At 45.4% G+C, this 14667-nt stretch overlaps 1 long non-coding RNA gene across 1 annotated transcript; it reads left to right on the top strand.

The window, feature by feature from the left end:
- Positions 1-3165: 3165 nt before the first annotated feature.
- LOC129646104 (uncharacterized) lies at positions 3166-10794 on the top strand. The gene is made up of 4 exons (XR_008711713.1): positions 3166-3229; positions 4047-4170; positions 6143-6249; positions 10206-10794. It is a non-coding gene; the product is annotated as an uncharacterized LOC129646104 (long non-coding RNA).
- Positions 10795-14667: the final 3873 nt, after the last annotated feature.

Below are 14667 nucleotides of genomic sequence, written 5' to 3' on the forward strand. Positions count from 1 at the left end.
GTAGCCAAAGCTAACCAAAGATTTCTGTTCTAGGTCAACCTAGAAGAGATCACTTAAGAGGTAAAGAAACTGAAACTCCATTAGCAAAGGCAGTTCAACCTCTCAAGAAAACTTGTGCTAGGCACAGAACTGTTTCCTGGGGGTCCACTTTCCCTACAACCTCCTTATCCCATTCTGTACCCATTCCTTTGCTTCCCCCATCCTGAAACTGCCACCTGGAAGACAGAACTACTTCGTTTTCCTTCCTCAAGTGCCATTGCATTCCACATACCTTCGTGTAATAACAAGTCATGCATTTCCCTTCAGCAACCAAGAACTGACTTTTCTATTGGCATTCGATATAGCGCGCCACCCCCCCACCAACAAGAACAGAACAGAACAAAACAAAACAATTGCTTTCTTACATTTAACATGTCAGGATGGTGCCAGACACTATTCATGGAGAGTCAAAAATCTCTTTTGTTTCTGTGTAAAAGGGAGGTCCTTTCAAGTCGTGAGTGTTTCAGAACTTTCATTTCTTTGGAAATGACCTAGCTATTCAATACACTGGCGTCACTTAGTTTAGCACAAGGATAGAAACTCGGGGAACCAAAACACCTGGAGAAACGTTTGTCAGTTCAGTTCAGTTCAGTTGCTCAGTCGTGTCTGCCTCTTTGGGACCCCGTGGCCTGCAGGACGCCAGGCTTCCGTGTCCGTCACCAACTCCAGGGGCTTGCTCAAACTCATGTCCATCGAGTCAGTGATGCCATCCAGCCATCTTATCCTCTGTCGTCCCTTTCTCCTCTGCCTTCAATCAAGACTATGAGAGGCAGATATTTTAGAGTATAATTATTGTTAAGGGTTTGTCTAAAAGCTCATATCCCATTTACATTTTTTACTTTTGTTGTTGTCGTTTCCAGGTACTTTCTTGCTGACGAACAAGCTTGTGACAGATATAACAATAGAGCAATTTTTACCTCAGAAGAAACCTAGGCACTATGAACAGGTTGTGCTTAATGTTGTTGACTCTTAGACATGTCTAGAGTGGAGGAGCAAAACCAAAAATACTAGCTATTTCATATTGACTAGTTCCCAGTTCACGGGACTCTGACTTCCATTTAGGTCAATGTTTTCTTGGATTCCCAGGAGTTTGATTTGGAAGGGCTGCCTTGTCTTGAGACCATTGAAATCAGAACTCAGAACCTGAGCAATCTTATCAAAAACCACAAGGCTCACACTGACACATACCTAAATCCAGAGAGACAGACAAGACATCTTCCAGTTTTCCGCCTGAGATTTAAAATATTTCTTTGAGCCGGTCTTCTGGGGAGTGGGGAGGGGGGTGGGGCTGACAGCGAGGCAGGCTTGGGTAACAAGCTAATTGTTGGTCATTGCATATGCAAAGAACCAGGTTTCCGGGTTCCAAGGAAAAAAGTTTCCTTGGTAACCAACTTTGTCTGGTTCTATAGAATATCATGGCCCTCCTAGGTCAGGCCATCTTGCCTTTCTGTAGTCCTCGTTGGATCCCTAAATCATAGACAGCTTGGATTGTCTCTGTGGGGTGGATGTATTGTCCTCGTGTTTGACCTGGCGGCAGTAGCGAGGTCCGAGAGCCTCTGCTGGAACCGGGCGTGGGGGCGTGGGGGCGGGGCTCACCGGGAGCCCCCGGTGAAGGTGGGCAGCGCGCCAGGGGCGGGGCGAACCCGGGCGGCGAGGGTCGGGAATCGGGTCGTGGCGGGGGTGGGGGGCGGTCCCAGTTGTGCTCTCGGGGGTCCCCACTGCGGCTGGGAAAGCACCGGGAGCGCGGCAGGGGCGGGGCGAACCCGGGCGGCGCGGGGCGGGGGTCGGCTCCTGGCGGGGGTGGGGGAGGGCTTCCCACTTGTGCTCTCTGAGGTGGCCACTGCGGCTGGAAACGCGCCGGGAGCGCACCCGGGGCGGGCTAAACCCGGGCTGCGCGGGTCGAGATTCCGATGGCTGTGGGTGGCGGGTCGGTCCCAGTTGTGCTCCCGGGGGTCGCCACTGCTGCTGGGAACCCGCCGGAAGCGCGGCAGGGGCGGGGCGAACCCTGGCGGCGCGGGGAGAGGGGTGGGGTCCGGTCGCGGCGGGGGTCGGCTCCTGGCGGGGGTGGGGGAGGGCTTCCCTCTTGTGCTCTCGGGGTCGCCATTGCGGCTGGGCACGCCCATTTCGTGCGCTCCTGGGTCCCCAAGGATCGGCATCCAGTGGGCGCAGCGGACGGGTGCGGACCACAGGTCAGGGCACTGGGACTGCGTGGAGCAGGGAACCACGTATTCCGCCCTCTGTTGGCACATTCTCGGAGCTCCCCCACCTGGCGGTCGCAGAAAGGCCTCGCCTTTGGGGTCAAGGCCTTTACCGCTCCACCCCTCTGCTGAAAAATCTCCGAGTCTGCGCGGTTTTCCCAAGCAGCCTAGTGTCCGCTGGAAGTCCAAGGGACAGAACCCTGAACTCTGGCCGGCTGGCCCAGCCCTGCTTCTGGCGCTTTGTTAGGCCAGCGGGCCCTGGAGCACCTGCTGGGATGGGAAAGGGAAGGGTCCACGAATTGCACCCTAGAAACTTAGTAGGGTGCATGGATTTCAAACCCTGGTGGCCGCCCAGGCAGCAAAGAAGGGGGGAGGGCACCTTGCTGCCCTTTCATGGCAGAATCTGTGGCTGTCCTGCCGCGTGGGCCTTTTCATGGGGACCTTGTGCAATAAAAGTTTGGTGTTTTGGAACTGAATAATTAGAACGTGTAAAAAGTTTAAATTATGTGGTGGTGTAATTCAACACAAAACCAAACCAAACCAAGCTCCAAGTGTTTGGCACAGGGAGGTTTAAATATTGAAGGCCCGTTTTCCTTCCACTGTGGCATTCTATCAAGAAGTGTGCGGGTTTTGTTTTGTTTTATATTTTTTTAAGAAAAGTGTTCGAAGTGAGGGAAACAGGAAACCCAGAGGTGCCCCTGTAGTTTGGGGAAGGCCTTAGGAGGTCACTTGGAAATGCTGCTGGCTGGTGGGGGAGGGGGGCAGATGGGCTGTGCAGGCTTGTCCTTTGCATGCATGTTCTTGTGTGTGGAAACCCAACTCAGAGCCATCTCCTGATGTGTAAGCATTTCGCAGACAAACCTTGAGCTAAGCAATGCATTTTTTCCTAAGGAAATGATTGTCTCAAGCGATGTAAATATCCTATGTTTTGTGCTAGACTCTGGCTTCAGGTCGGTTCCCCCAAAAGGCTCAGAAGCGACTTGAACAAAACAGTATGTTTTCCTCGTACCTTGTTCTTCTCATCTATGTTAAGGAAATGCTATATTTGCCTGGAATACTGCCTTTCTTCAAGATTCATGTCAATCAGTGTTTGGCCCCGGATGACTCACCTGCTGCCAATGTTATCTCAAGGCATGTCATGGGGGAGCGGCCTGTTGCCATTCCCTGAGACAGTGCCTTTTTTTCCTTAGCTGACTGCTAGTGCCTGTAGAATATCTGGCTAGAGCCCAGCAGGGCGTACACCCCGCCTCAAGTCTAAGTCAGCAGCTTTCTCTATCTCTTTCATACTTTAATAACAGTTGATGGCACAAAAGCTCTGAGCGATCAAATCATATCGAATCTTCATTTCAGATTGAAGATGCATTCCATGGGATTGCCATCTTGTCTTTCCATCATTATGGAATATCTGTCCATGTATTCAGGATATTTTTCAGCCAGGGTGTATAATTTCCAGTGTGCCAGTCTTTTCATCCTCGTTACATCCATGGTAAAGTATTTTATTCATGTTGACATTATTGAAAGAGAATTTTTTTAATTCCTTTTCAGAGCATTATCGGCTAATGAATACAGATAAAACTCTGTAATCATTCGTTTTTATCAGTTTGGACAGCTTGATTGTTGTCTTTAATTTCTTTACTTTCTCATACTTTAAGATTTTCCAGGCACATACATGTACTGCCTCACCCCTAATCTCAGTCATGTGTTCAAAGAACTTCTGTCCTTTTATTTATTTATTTATTTATTTATTTATTTATTTATTTATTTTTATAACATTGAAATAATTTTAACTATGCTGTGTTTTGTTGCTAGATGGAAGTTGCTAGACCTCTGGACTGCAGTCTCTCCCATGTCTTGTTGAGCTCTTGCTGACCTGTGCAGAATCCTTGTTGGTGGGAGCTTGTTAGTTCCTTGTTCCTTACCAGGACCTCCTGTGGTAAGGTGACTCCTGCAGGTGTTTTCTCTTCTATTTTTCCTGGAAGGTTGGGTGGTCACTGGTTCAGTTAACAGAGTGTCTTTTGGTTCTCTGGAATAAGGTCCCTCACACAGTCAATGTATAAAATCTTAAAAGTCAGTATTTGAAATAATGTATATTCCTAATTTGGTAAGTTGGCTTTTTTGTTGTGTGTTACAACTCATCACCAGACCAAAATCATGCAGACCTTTTGTTGTTTTCTCAAATTGTATAGTTTTTTAAATGGAATTCCGGTGTTAGTTGCAAAGTTTGTGCTTCTGTTCATTTCATTTTTTTTTAATAAACAGTTATTTATTTCTAGTTCATTGATCACTGCTTTACAATATCGGTTTGATTTGTCATACATCCACGCGAACGAACCATAGACGTACTTGTGTCCCCTCGCTCTGGAAACTCCCTCCCACATCCCATCCATCCCCACCTCTCTAGGTTATTACAGAGCCCCAGTTTGAGTTCCCTGAGTCCTAACAGCAAATCCCACTGGTTGTCTACTTACAAATGTTGGTGTACATGCATCCATGTTGCTCTCTCCATTCCCCACCCTGGTCCGTAAGTCTGTCCTCTATGTCTGCATCTCCGGTGCTGCTATGTGAACAGATTCGTCAGACCCATCCTTCTCGATTCCATGTTTTCCTCTTTCTGACTGACTTGCCTGTTTAATATGCTCTCGGTTCATCCCCTTCCTTAGAACGGACTCAAATATGTTCCTTTTTATGGCTGCATTCCATCCAGGCTCTGACTGTTCCTTAGCCGTGTTTTGAGGAGGGTCATGGAGCCATTGTGCTCCATTTCAGTTTGGGCTTCCAGTCTGAGTGCTCACAGCAGAGCTGTTTGTGGGTGAGCCCTCTGAGGTCTGTGAGCATGGGGCTGCCCGCTCTTCCCTGGTGGGAGCTCTGTCTCCTCAGGACCCTCAGGGCTCGGGCTCCAGGTTTATGGGGCTGCATCCCAGCTGAGAGGAGAGGGGTTGCCTCAGTGCCCGCCAGCAGGGAGACGCTGCAAGAGGGGAAAATGAGGACGAAGTAGATGTTTCCTGTGTCCAGCTGAGCGCTGACCGGAGGTCCATCTCAGAGCACGCGGGGGGTGGGGGGGTGGGTGGGGAGAGCTCCATGTACAAATGGCAGGTTTTCAGTTCGATTTCTGTTCGATGGCCTAGAGGATGACCTTCGCAGATGTTCTTCTGAGTAGTTGGCCAGTTTTCCTGTCCCTGTTTCTTCAGAAGAGTGTCCTTTCCTCTTGGCTCATTCCTGGTTTGATTTTCATGAACTGACCACGTCCATGTGGGTTCACTCCTGGGCTCTCTCTTCTTTCCTGGAGTCCCTGTGTCTGTGTTCCTGCCAGTTCCTCACTGTGGTGGTTACTACAGGGCCGTGCTGTAGTTTGAAGTCGGAGAGGAAGATATCTCCAGCAGTGATCTTCTTTCTCAGAGTCTTCTTGGCCCTTTAAGGTCCTGTTCAATATTAGCAGCCTACTAGTAGGAGTATTTCTGTTTCTGTGAAAAGGCCATTGAATATCATTTTGTGATGGCAGTCAGTGTATTTGTTGATGGCTTTGTTTGAAATGGGCATTTGAATTCCTCTTGTTCCAGTGTTTGAGCGTGGTGTCGTTTTCTGTTTATTTGTGTTTTCTTTGGTTTCTTTATCAGTGCTTTCTAGTTTTCTGACTACTGGTCTTTTATGTCCTTGATTAAGTTTGTTGCTAGATGTTTTATTCTTTTGGGTGCAATTATAAGTGAGATTTTCTTAATGTTTGTTTCTGTTTGTTATTAGTTTATAGAAACGCAAGTGATTTTTATATATTGATTGGGATTGTAAGTTGTAGTAGTTTCTATGATTGTAAATTGATCGAAAATTATTCAACTTTACTGAATGTAGTCTAACAACTTTATGTGAAGTTATGGGGAACATTTTATTTGCAAAATCTGTTTGTTCTGCAGACCCAAGGCACAGTGGTTACTAATAGACTTCCCACAGTACTTCTTCATTCCATGTGGACTCCTACAAGGACAGTGGAGCATCACAGCTTCCCTTGAACTTCGCCTAAGTCTGAACTCTATAGAAAATTTTCTGCCTGTCTAATTCGATTTTCTTTTATGGTATCGACTTGTTTGTTTTGAAACATAATTTCCTTTCTGGGTAAAATGTACAGAAAACTCCTATCAAAGGGAAAAAGTGCTCGCATTTGCCACATCATCTAAATCACTCTATTTGTTTTATCCAAAGTGGGTGCATTCTCCTGCAGAACCTCCACATAATCTCCAAAATCAGGACATCATTTGGTTTCTGCACTAATTATAGTGCAGTATCCACAGCCCCACTTCCCTTTCAGCAATTGTTCAATTGTATGAATATATCTTTTCTTCCCACCCCCCCACCCCCGCTTTTTTTTTTTTAGGAATGCTATGGAGATGTACGTTGATTTGGACAAACTTGATGGACTTAGAGCAGACAGTGAATATGGGATCTGTGTGGCCTTTTCTATATGGATATTTTTCGCTAAAGATGGTTTTAATGTTTATTCATGTTATAAAATGTGTGAATCCTGCATTCTTTTTTTTTCTCCACAGTAATTAAAAATAAATAACATGCCATTTACCATTTAGCTATTTGTAAGCATACAGTGTTGTAGTATGAACTCCCTTTCCTTGTTTTGCACACCGGTTTATTATGTGTACCTTCGTGCGTGCTTTGAAGAAACTCAGGAAACTGAGTCAGTGACTGAAATGGCCCAAGATATCACCTTAGATACCATCTTCATCTAAAACCAAATCAGGGGCTTCCTGGTGGTCCAGTAGCTAAGACTGGACACTCCCAAAGAAGGTGGCCCAGGTTCAATCCCTTTTCCGAGAACTAGATCTCCCATGCCACAACGCAGAGTTGCATCCTTTACCTAAATATCTGGCTGGCTTCAATGAAGGTCGATCTGGTGCAGCCAAATACAAAAAAAAAATCAATATTAATAAAAATAAAACCAAAGGAAAGGAAGGATATGGTCGTTCTACAGATTTACATCTTAGGTTTTCCTATTGATTTAAAAAAAAAAGAGTTTCACAAGACTGTCATCCTTCTATCTGGTATATGCTGAGGATTCCTTTGAAATGAGATTTCTCTTGTAAATGTGACTCACAGAAGAGCCATCTTGAACTTGGGTGTGAGAGATGAGCATGTGTCCTCTTAAAAAAAAGAAAGTTAATTAGATCCAACTAATTCTCATGCTGAAGTGGTATATTTTGGGGTAGCATTTGCTTCCCTTCACTTTGGATGTATCCCAGTTTGCTTACACAGTCATCGCCCGAAGACATCCTGATATTTGAAAGTCTTTAGCTGTTAGAAGTAGAGCTGTGTGTAATTGTGTGATACTTTTTGTCTGGACACTTTTTCAAAGCTGTTTAGTAAGTGCTAGGCGTGTAGTGTTCAGGTCACAGGTGAGCCTTGTTTAGCTGTGGAAAAATCCAGCTAAGTTTCTCTGGCACGTGGGATCTTCCTGGGTAAGGGATCGAACTTGAGTGTCTTGCATCGTCACGCAGATTCTTTACCACTGAGCCACCAGAGAAGCCCCGCGCCCCCTCCCCCATTTTTGAGCTTACTGGATCTAATAGGTGTGCAGTGCTACTTCACTGCTGTTTTACCTTGTAATTTCCTAATGACATATGATTTTGAGTATTTTTGATATGCTGATTTACTATCTGTATCTTTCATTTGACCAGGAGTTCAGATTTACACACTTTTAATGATGTTGTTTGTTCCAGATATTTTGGTATATTTGGAGTACGATCCTTTATCATATATGTATTTTGTCAGTACATTTTTCTGTGGCTTGCATTTAAGTTGTGTGAAAAAGGTTTTTCACAGTTTAAATTTATAATTTTTTAAAGTTCATGTTATAATTTTTATGTCCGTTTTTGGATAGACTTTAGTGTGTTTTTTTCTTTAATTAAATTTCATAAGCAGAACTAAGGTACTGTAGATACAGTTTTAAGCAAAGCTGAGGTACCATAGATACAATTTTGCCTTTTGTCTGTTGAGACGTTTGAGTGAGGTTGGTATACATTGTAAAATTATATCTACATTCATTTGACTGGATATGACTTCCAATTATTTGTATAATCGGTTTTGGAGATGTCATGAGAAGTCAGTTTCCCCAAGGGAAACTGGGCGGGTTCTGTGAAACATGAACTGTCTTCGATCCCTGGGAATCACTTTCTGCTTCTTCTGGCTTTGGACTTGACTTGTTTGGATATGTCATACTAGTGGAATCACGGAACGTTTCTCCTTTTTTGGTCTGGTTTATTTCACGTAATATAATGACCATAAGGTTCGTCCACATTGTGGCATTGTCAGAATTACCGACTTTGAAGGGCCGAATCAGATTCCATTGTGTGTCTACCACAGTTTGTTTATGGAACTGGCTGTCCATGGACACTTAGATTGCCTCCGTTTGTTGGCCAGTGTGAATCACGCTGTTGTGACTATGACTGCAGCAATATGCATTTTTTCAGCCCCTTTTCCAAACCCTTTGGGTACATAGCATGAATTAGAATTGAAATATCTGTTTGTTCCATGTGTTAGTTTTGGAGTAATTTCTGTAGTGTCTTGCGCAGTGGCAGAACCATTTCAGTTTATCTTTTTGTATGGTAGAATACTGTTCAAGCTTTTGAATATACCCTTTGATGCATATTCATTCACCCACCGATGGACACTTGAATGGGTTCTACCTTTGGGCTATTGTGAATAAGGTCGCTATGAATATTTGTGTACCAGTTTTTGTTTGAAGTATTAACAACTACATAGTACTACGTATGAAAGAAACCACAAGGACCTACTCTATAGTTTCAGAAACTGTATTGAATATCTTATGATAGCGTATAATGGAACAGAATCTCCAAAGGAATATATGAAAAAGACACAATACCCTGATAATTATTGTGCCAACACTGTGTATTTCTACACACCACTAAAATATTCACATTCGTAAGTATATTTCACTGCTTGGTTGTATAAAAATAGAGAATTCGAACAGAGAAGAAATAAACTTCCTGTCATTGCTCATCATCATTTATGCACTATTACTACCTGTAACACTCGTTGTATAAATAAGTGCTAGACTAGGAACTTACATTCGTGTAAACCAAGAGATGGTGAAGGGGTAAGGAAGTACAACTTACTGAATTCCTTAACGAAGGATTATGGAACTCTATGCACATGAAGTGCATGAAAGTCAAACGGTTTAGTTTAGCCACATTCTTCCTAGAGTGATGAGCTTCCACCCCAGCCAATGTTAGCTCACAATTAAATCCTGCAGTCATCTGGCCTCAGTGTGTGCTTCTTGCCATCCAGAACGCAAAAGTGAGGAAGTCCTGACAAAATCGTTGCTATTTTTCTTTTTTGGATTTGTATTTTATCGCAGGGCTTGGGAAAAAGAGGGCCTAGCCTGTTTTCAGAGTTGCATCCCAAGGCTTGCTCTGGCGTGTTACCTATGTTGACAAACTGCTGATCCTGTTCAACAAAGGACAGTGATCTGCACGTCAGTATCTGTTGCTTGAGCTGGAATAGTAGGCATCCCTTCAAGTGCAGTCCTTCATGCTGAAGCAGGTCTATCTGAAGCAGTAGCATAAGATGAACACATTGATCATATAGACATTGCATCCCATGAATTTGTAAGAATTTTTCAGGTATACCCATCATCATTGGAGGAACCGACTTGTCCCAGTAATAACTGGAGTCCCCAGCATAACAACAGTTCCTTGACTAAATAATATGCTTATGGTACTTCTTCCAGCGTTCTTTCTCCTACTTCGGTCATGAACAGGAGAAGCTGATGGCAGTGGTTCTTGAAATGTGTATCGATTCCTCAGCGGCACATTCAGTAAATACTCTGCCTACCAGTGCAGGATATGGAAGTGATGTGGGTTTGATCCCTGGGTCGGGAAGATAACAATTCATACACTCGTTTTATGTGAACAAGTTTTATACTCATGAGTGTTTTTCTTCTGTATACAGAATATATAGCTGAACTATAAAGAAAGCTGAGCGCAGAAGAATGGATGCTTTTGAACTGTGGTGTTGGAGAAGACTCTTGAGAGTCCCTTGGGTTTCAAGGAAATCCAACCAGTCCATCCTAAAGGAAATCCGTTCTGGGTGTTCATCGGAAGGAATGATGGTGAAGCTGAAACTCCAGTTTTTGGAGAGCTGACTCATTTGAAAAGACCCTGATGTTGGGAAAGATTGAAGACAGGAGGAGAAGGGGATGACAGCGGATCAGCGACCCAATGGTTACGAGTTTGGGTAAACTCTGGGAGTTGGTGATGGACAGGGAGGTCTGGCGTGCTGCGGTTCAATGGGGGTCGCAAAGAGTCGGACATGACCGAGCGACTGAACTGAACTGAACAGGAAAACAAATGCTGTTCAAGGACACTGAAAGAACCCTGATGTTGAAAAGCAGATCTGTATTGTGAGCAATGCTTAGAAATCCAGGAGTTGACACGTAGTATTACGCCTATCATCCTTGTAGTTCCCTCAGTGAAATATGTTGTGAAAAGCTCTTCATTTGTGGTATAGATTCATGAAGAAGCTAAATAGCATGAATCCTTTACGTTGACAACTGTGAATTTAAATCTCCTGTGAATCCTATGTGACAACCACACATACCAACATGATTTATTAGTATTCTATCAATATTTTTAGTCCTACTGTATTTCAACTAAAAATGTCACTATACAATGGTACATGAAGTCAAGACATAAAATCAGGGCAAATACAAAATATTCCATCCTTTGAGAAAAGGAGCGAAAAAATATTGTGCTTTGACTATTGCATTTTTATGTAGTAGATCCTTAAGTATTTTATTCACCACACCCAACTGAATGGTCCACAAATGCTTCAGAGAGGAAAGGATTATTTCTCTTTAATAATGAGGAGTTCAACTGCTCTCAAAGCAAATACCAGACAGTAATCACCATGCAGGACAAAGTTGATTATTCATATTTAGATTACTCATTTGTTAGCTTGCCAAAGGTTCTAGATCTGTTACCACATTATTTTTACATAATATCCGCATGTGAAAGTGAAAGTGGCTCAGTGGTGCCTGACTCTGTGACCCCATGGACTATACAGTCCATGGCATTCTCTAGGCCAGAATACTGGAGTGGTAGCTTGTACCTTCTCCAGGGAAACTTCCAGACCCAGGAATGAAACCAGAGTCTCCTGCATTCAGAAAAGTCATGTCCCTTGAATTTCTAGTTTACTGTATAAGACCACGGCAATGTGATTACATAAAATTGCTTAGTTTCCTTTACGTTTCTCTTGTTTGATATAGATAGCAGCCTTTGGTTCTATCACTAGCATTGCAAGTAAAAAGAAAAAAAAATAATTAGAGCTCCAATAGTATTTTTATCATTAACAATAAGTATAGCATAATGTGCGACCTAGCAACAGCTAGTGAGCCTAGGACTGTCTGGAACATTCTTGGATCCTGCGGGAAAACACCCTGTGTGCGCCCCTCGATACCGGGCCTAGAGACCAAAATGTACATGAAAGGAAATAGTGGAGCTGACCAGAGTAATGCGCCCAAACATGTCTGACGCAGTGCCGCAGCCTGCTCCTTCATGGGCAATGCCACTATAACCTAGGAATGTCATTAACAAGGTTCACAGATGGCATGTGAGATGCTTGGCCCTGACACTGAGCTCAACCCTGACTCTGAGTTTCGGTCCTCTGAGCAGATCTGGACATCTCCCATTGTAGAAGCTAACCCGTTCTTTCCAAATACACGCTTGCAAACACACACCAGTTGGCTGACTCTCCTTCCTCAAGGGAGGCTTCGTTTACCCGCATTCTGTGAACTTCGCTTCCCAGCTGACGGACAAACCACTTATTGTAAGTATTTTCTCAGGGACTGTTTCCCCGGGGCTGGGGCTGAGGTAAGGGACCCAAACTCATAGGGAAAGGCAAAACCACATCCACATATCTTTGCTCTGTAGGAGAGCTCTAGTGTACATAAGCCTGTACCTAAGCGAACACAGACACTCTGTGTGCGTGTTGCTGCATACCCAAAATAGGGCCACAAGGAGTCTCATGCTCTCCATGCGGCGCGGAAGCTGTGCGGCCACGCAGCAGCTGAAGAATCCAACCAATTGCTCTTTTCTTACCTCTGACAGAGCTCGCATTGCCGTAGCCCTTGGCAGTTTGGAAACACTGGGCCCTAACCCCTCTCAAAGTAGGCCTGGGTTCTAGTTCGAATAGAAAGGCAATAGTGGAGCTGAGGACAGGAACGCGCCAGTCATTTATCACACGCTCCCGCAGCCTGCTACTACAGGGACACTAACGCTAGAAGTTAGGAATGTCTTTGCAAGGCGTGCAAAGGACAGGGGAGAACCTCAACCCCGACTCTAGTATTTCAGTCCCCTGAGCAGATCTGAGGTTCGCCCGCTGTAGAAGCTAACCCATTCCTTCCAAATACAGGCTTCCTAACACAGGGCCAGTTGGCTGCCTGCTCTTCCACGAAGCAGGCTTCCTTTACTTACAAACTGCGAATTCCACTTAACAGCCTGGAGGAAAATCGCTTCTTGGAAGATTTTTTTCAGAGGCTGTATCCCCGGAGCTGGGGCCAAGCTAGGGGACCCATACTGACAAGGGAAGGCAAAACTACATCCAATGTCTTTGCTCTGTAGGACAGCTTTCGTGAACCTAAGTCTTTCAGGAATATTTCTGGCTCCAACAGAGTCAAATTCTGAGTGTGAAGCTGCACAGCCAAATAGGGGCACAGAGAGCCTGATTCTCTCTGTGCAGCTTTGAAGCTGTCCTTCAAACAACAGCTTGAGAATCCATACAATGCTTTCCCTTACCTCAAAGAGAGTTCTCATTGCTGTAGCCCTTGGCAGCTTGTCGAAATCCGCACCCAAACCTTTCTCCAAGTAGGCCTGGGTCCTAGTTCGGATGAACATGCAATGGCGGAGCTGAGGCCAGTAAGGCACCAGTCAGGTCTCACACACTCTGGCAGCTTGCTCCTCCAGAGACAGTAAGGCCTCTTTTACTCTGCAGGAGGCTCGCTCTTACTTCCTGTGAACAGTGTTTCCCAGCCTGGGCGAAAAGCGGTTCCTGGAGATCTTTACTTTGGCTGTTTCCCCGGAGCCGGGTGGACTTTGGGGACCCCACTCATAGGGGAAGGCAGAACCACATGGACAGGCCTATGCTCTGTAGGAGAGCTCTACTGAACCTCATCTCTGAGGAACATTCTTTGCTCCTATAGAGACATTTCTGGGTGTGAAGCTGCATACCCAACATAGGGGCACAGAGAGCCTGATTCTCTCTGTGTAGTTTTGATGCTGTCATTCAGAAAACAGCTTGAGAATCCATACAATGCTCTCCCTTACTGCTGAGAGAATTCTCATTGCTGTAGTCCTTGACAGTTTGTAGAAATCCGCACCCAAACCCTTCTCCAAGTAGGCCTGGGTCCTAGCTCGGAACAACAGGCAATGGCGGAGCTGAGGCCAGTAAGGCACAAATGAGGTCTCACACATTCTTGCAGCCTGCTCCTCCAGGAGCAGTAAGGCCTCTTTTTCACTGCAGGAGGCTCGTTTGCCTTGCCTTGCCTCCTGTGAACTGCATTTCCCAGCCTGGGCGCAAAGCTGTTCCTGGAGATCTTTTCTCAGGGGCTGTTAACCCGGAGCTGGGTCGGACCTCGGGGGCCCAACTCACAGGGGAAGACAAAACCACATGGACAGGTCTATGCTCTGTAGGAGAGATCTAGTGAACGTCATCTCTCAGGAACATTCTTGGCTTCTACAGAGACTCCTCTGTGCGTGTAGCTACACACCCAACATAGTGGCAAAGGGAGTCTGATTCTCTCCGTGGGGTGCTGATGCTTTGTGGCAAAGCACCTGCTAAGAATCCATCCGCATAGGCTTCCCTCACCTTGACAGAGGTCTCATTGCTGTAGTCCTTGGCAGTTTGGAAAGAAGCAGACCCTTACCCTTCACCAAGTAGGCCCTTGTCCTAGTTTGAATGGAAAGGCAATAGCTGAGCTGAGGCCAGTAAGGCCCCCGTCAAGTCTTACATATTCCCGAAGCCTGCTCCTTCATGGAAAATAATGCTAGAATCTGGGAATGTCTTTGCAAGGCTGGCAAAGGGCAGTCAGGAACCTCGACCCTGCCTCTGGAATTTCTATCTTCTCAGCAGATCTGGAGGTCTCGGTCAGGAGAAACTAACCCATTCCTTGCAAATAGAGGCTTCCAAACACAGGCCGGTTGGCAGCCTCTTCTTGCCCGAAGGAGGCTTGCTTATCCCGCCTCCTGCAAACTCCACTTCCCAGCCTGGGGGATAAGAGGTCCTTGGAGATGTTTTCTCAGAGGCTGTTTCCACGGAGCAGGGGCCGAGCCCAGAGACCCACACGCACAGGGGAAGGGAAAACCGCATGGACAAATCTTTGCTCTCTAAGAGAGCTCTAGTGAACCTCAGTCTTTGA

Source organism: Bubalus kerabau, chromosome 3 (assembly GCF_029407905.1).
Source record: "Bubalus kerabau isolate K-KA32 ecotype Philippines breed swamp buffalo chromosome 3, PCC_UOA_SB_1v2, whole genome shotgun sequence".
Lineage (NCBI taxonomy): Eukaryota > Metazoa > Chordata > Mammalia > Artiodactyla > Bovidae > Bubalus > Bubalus kerabau.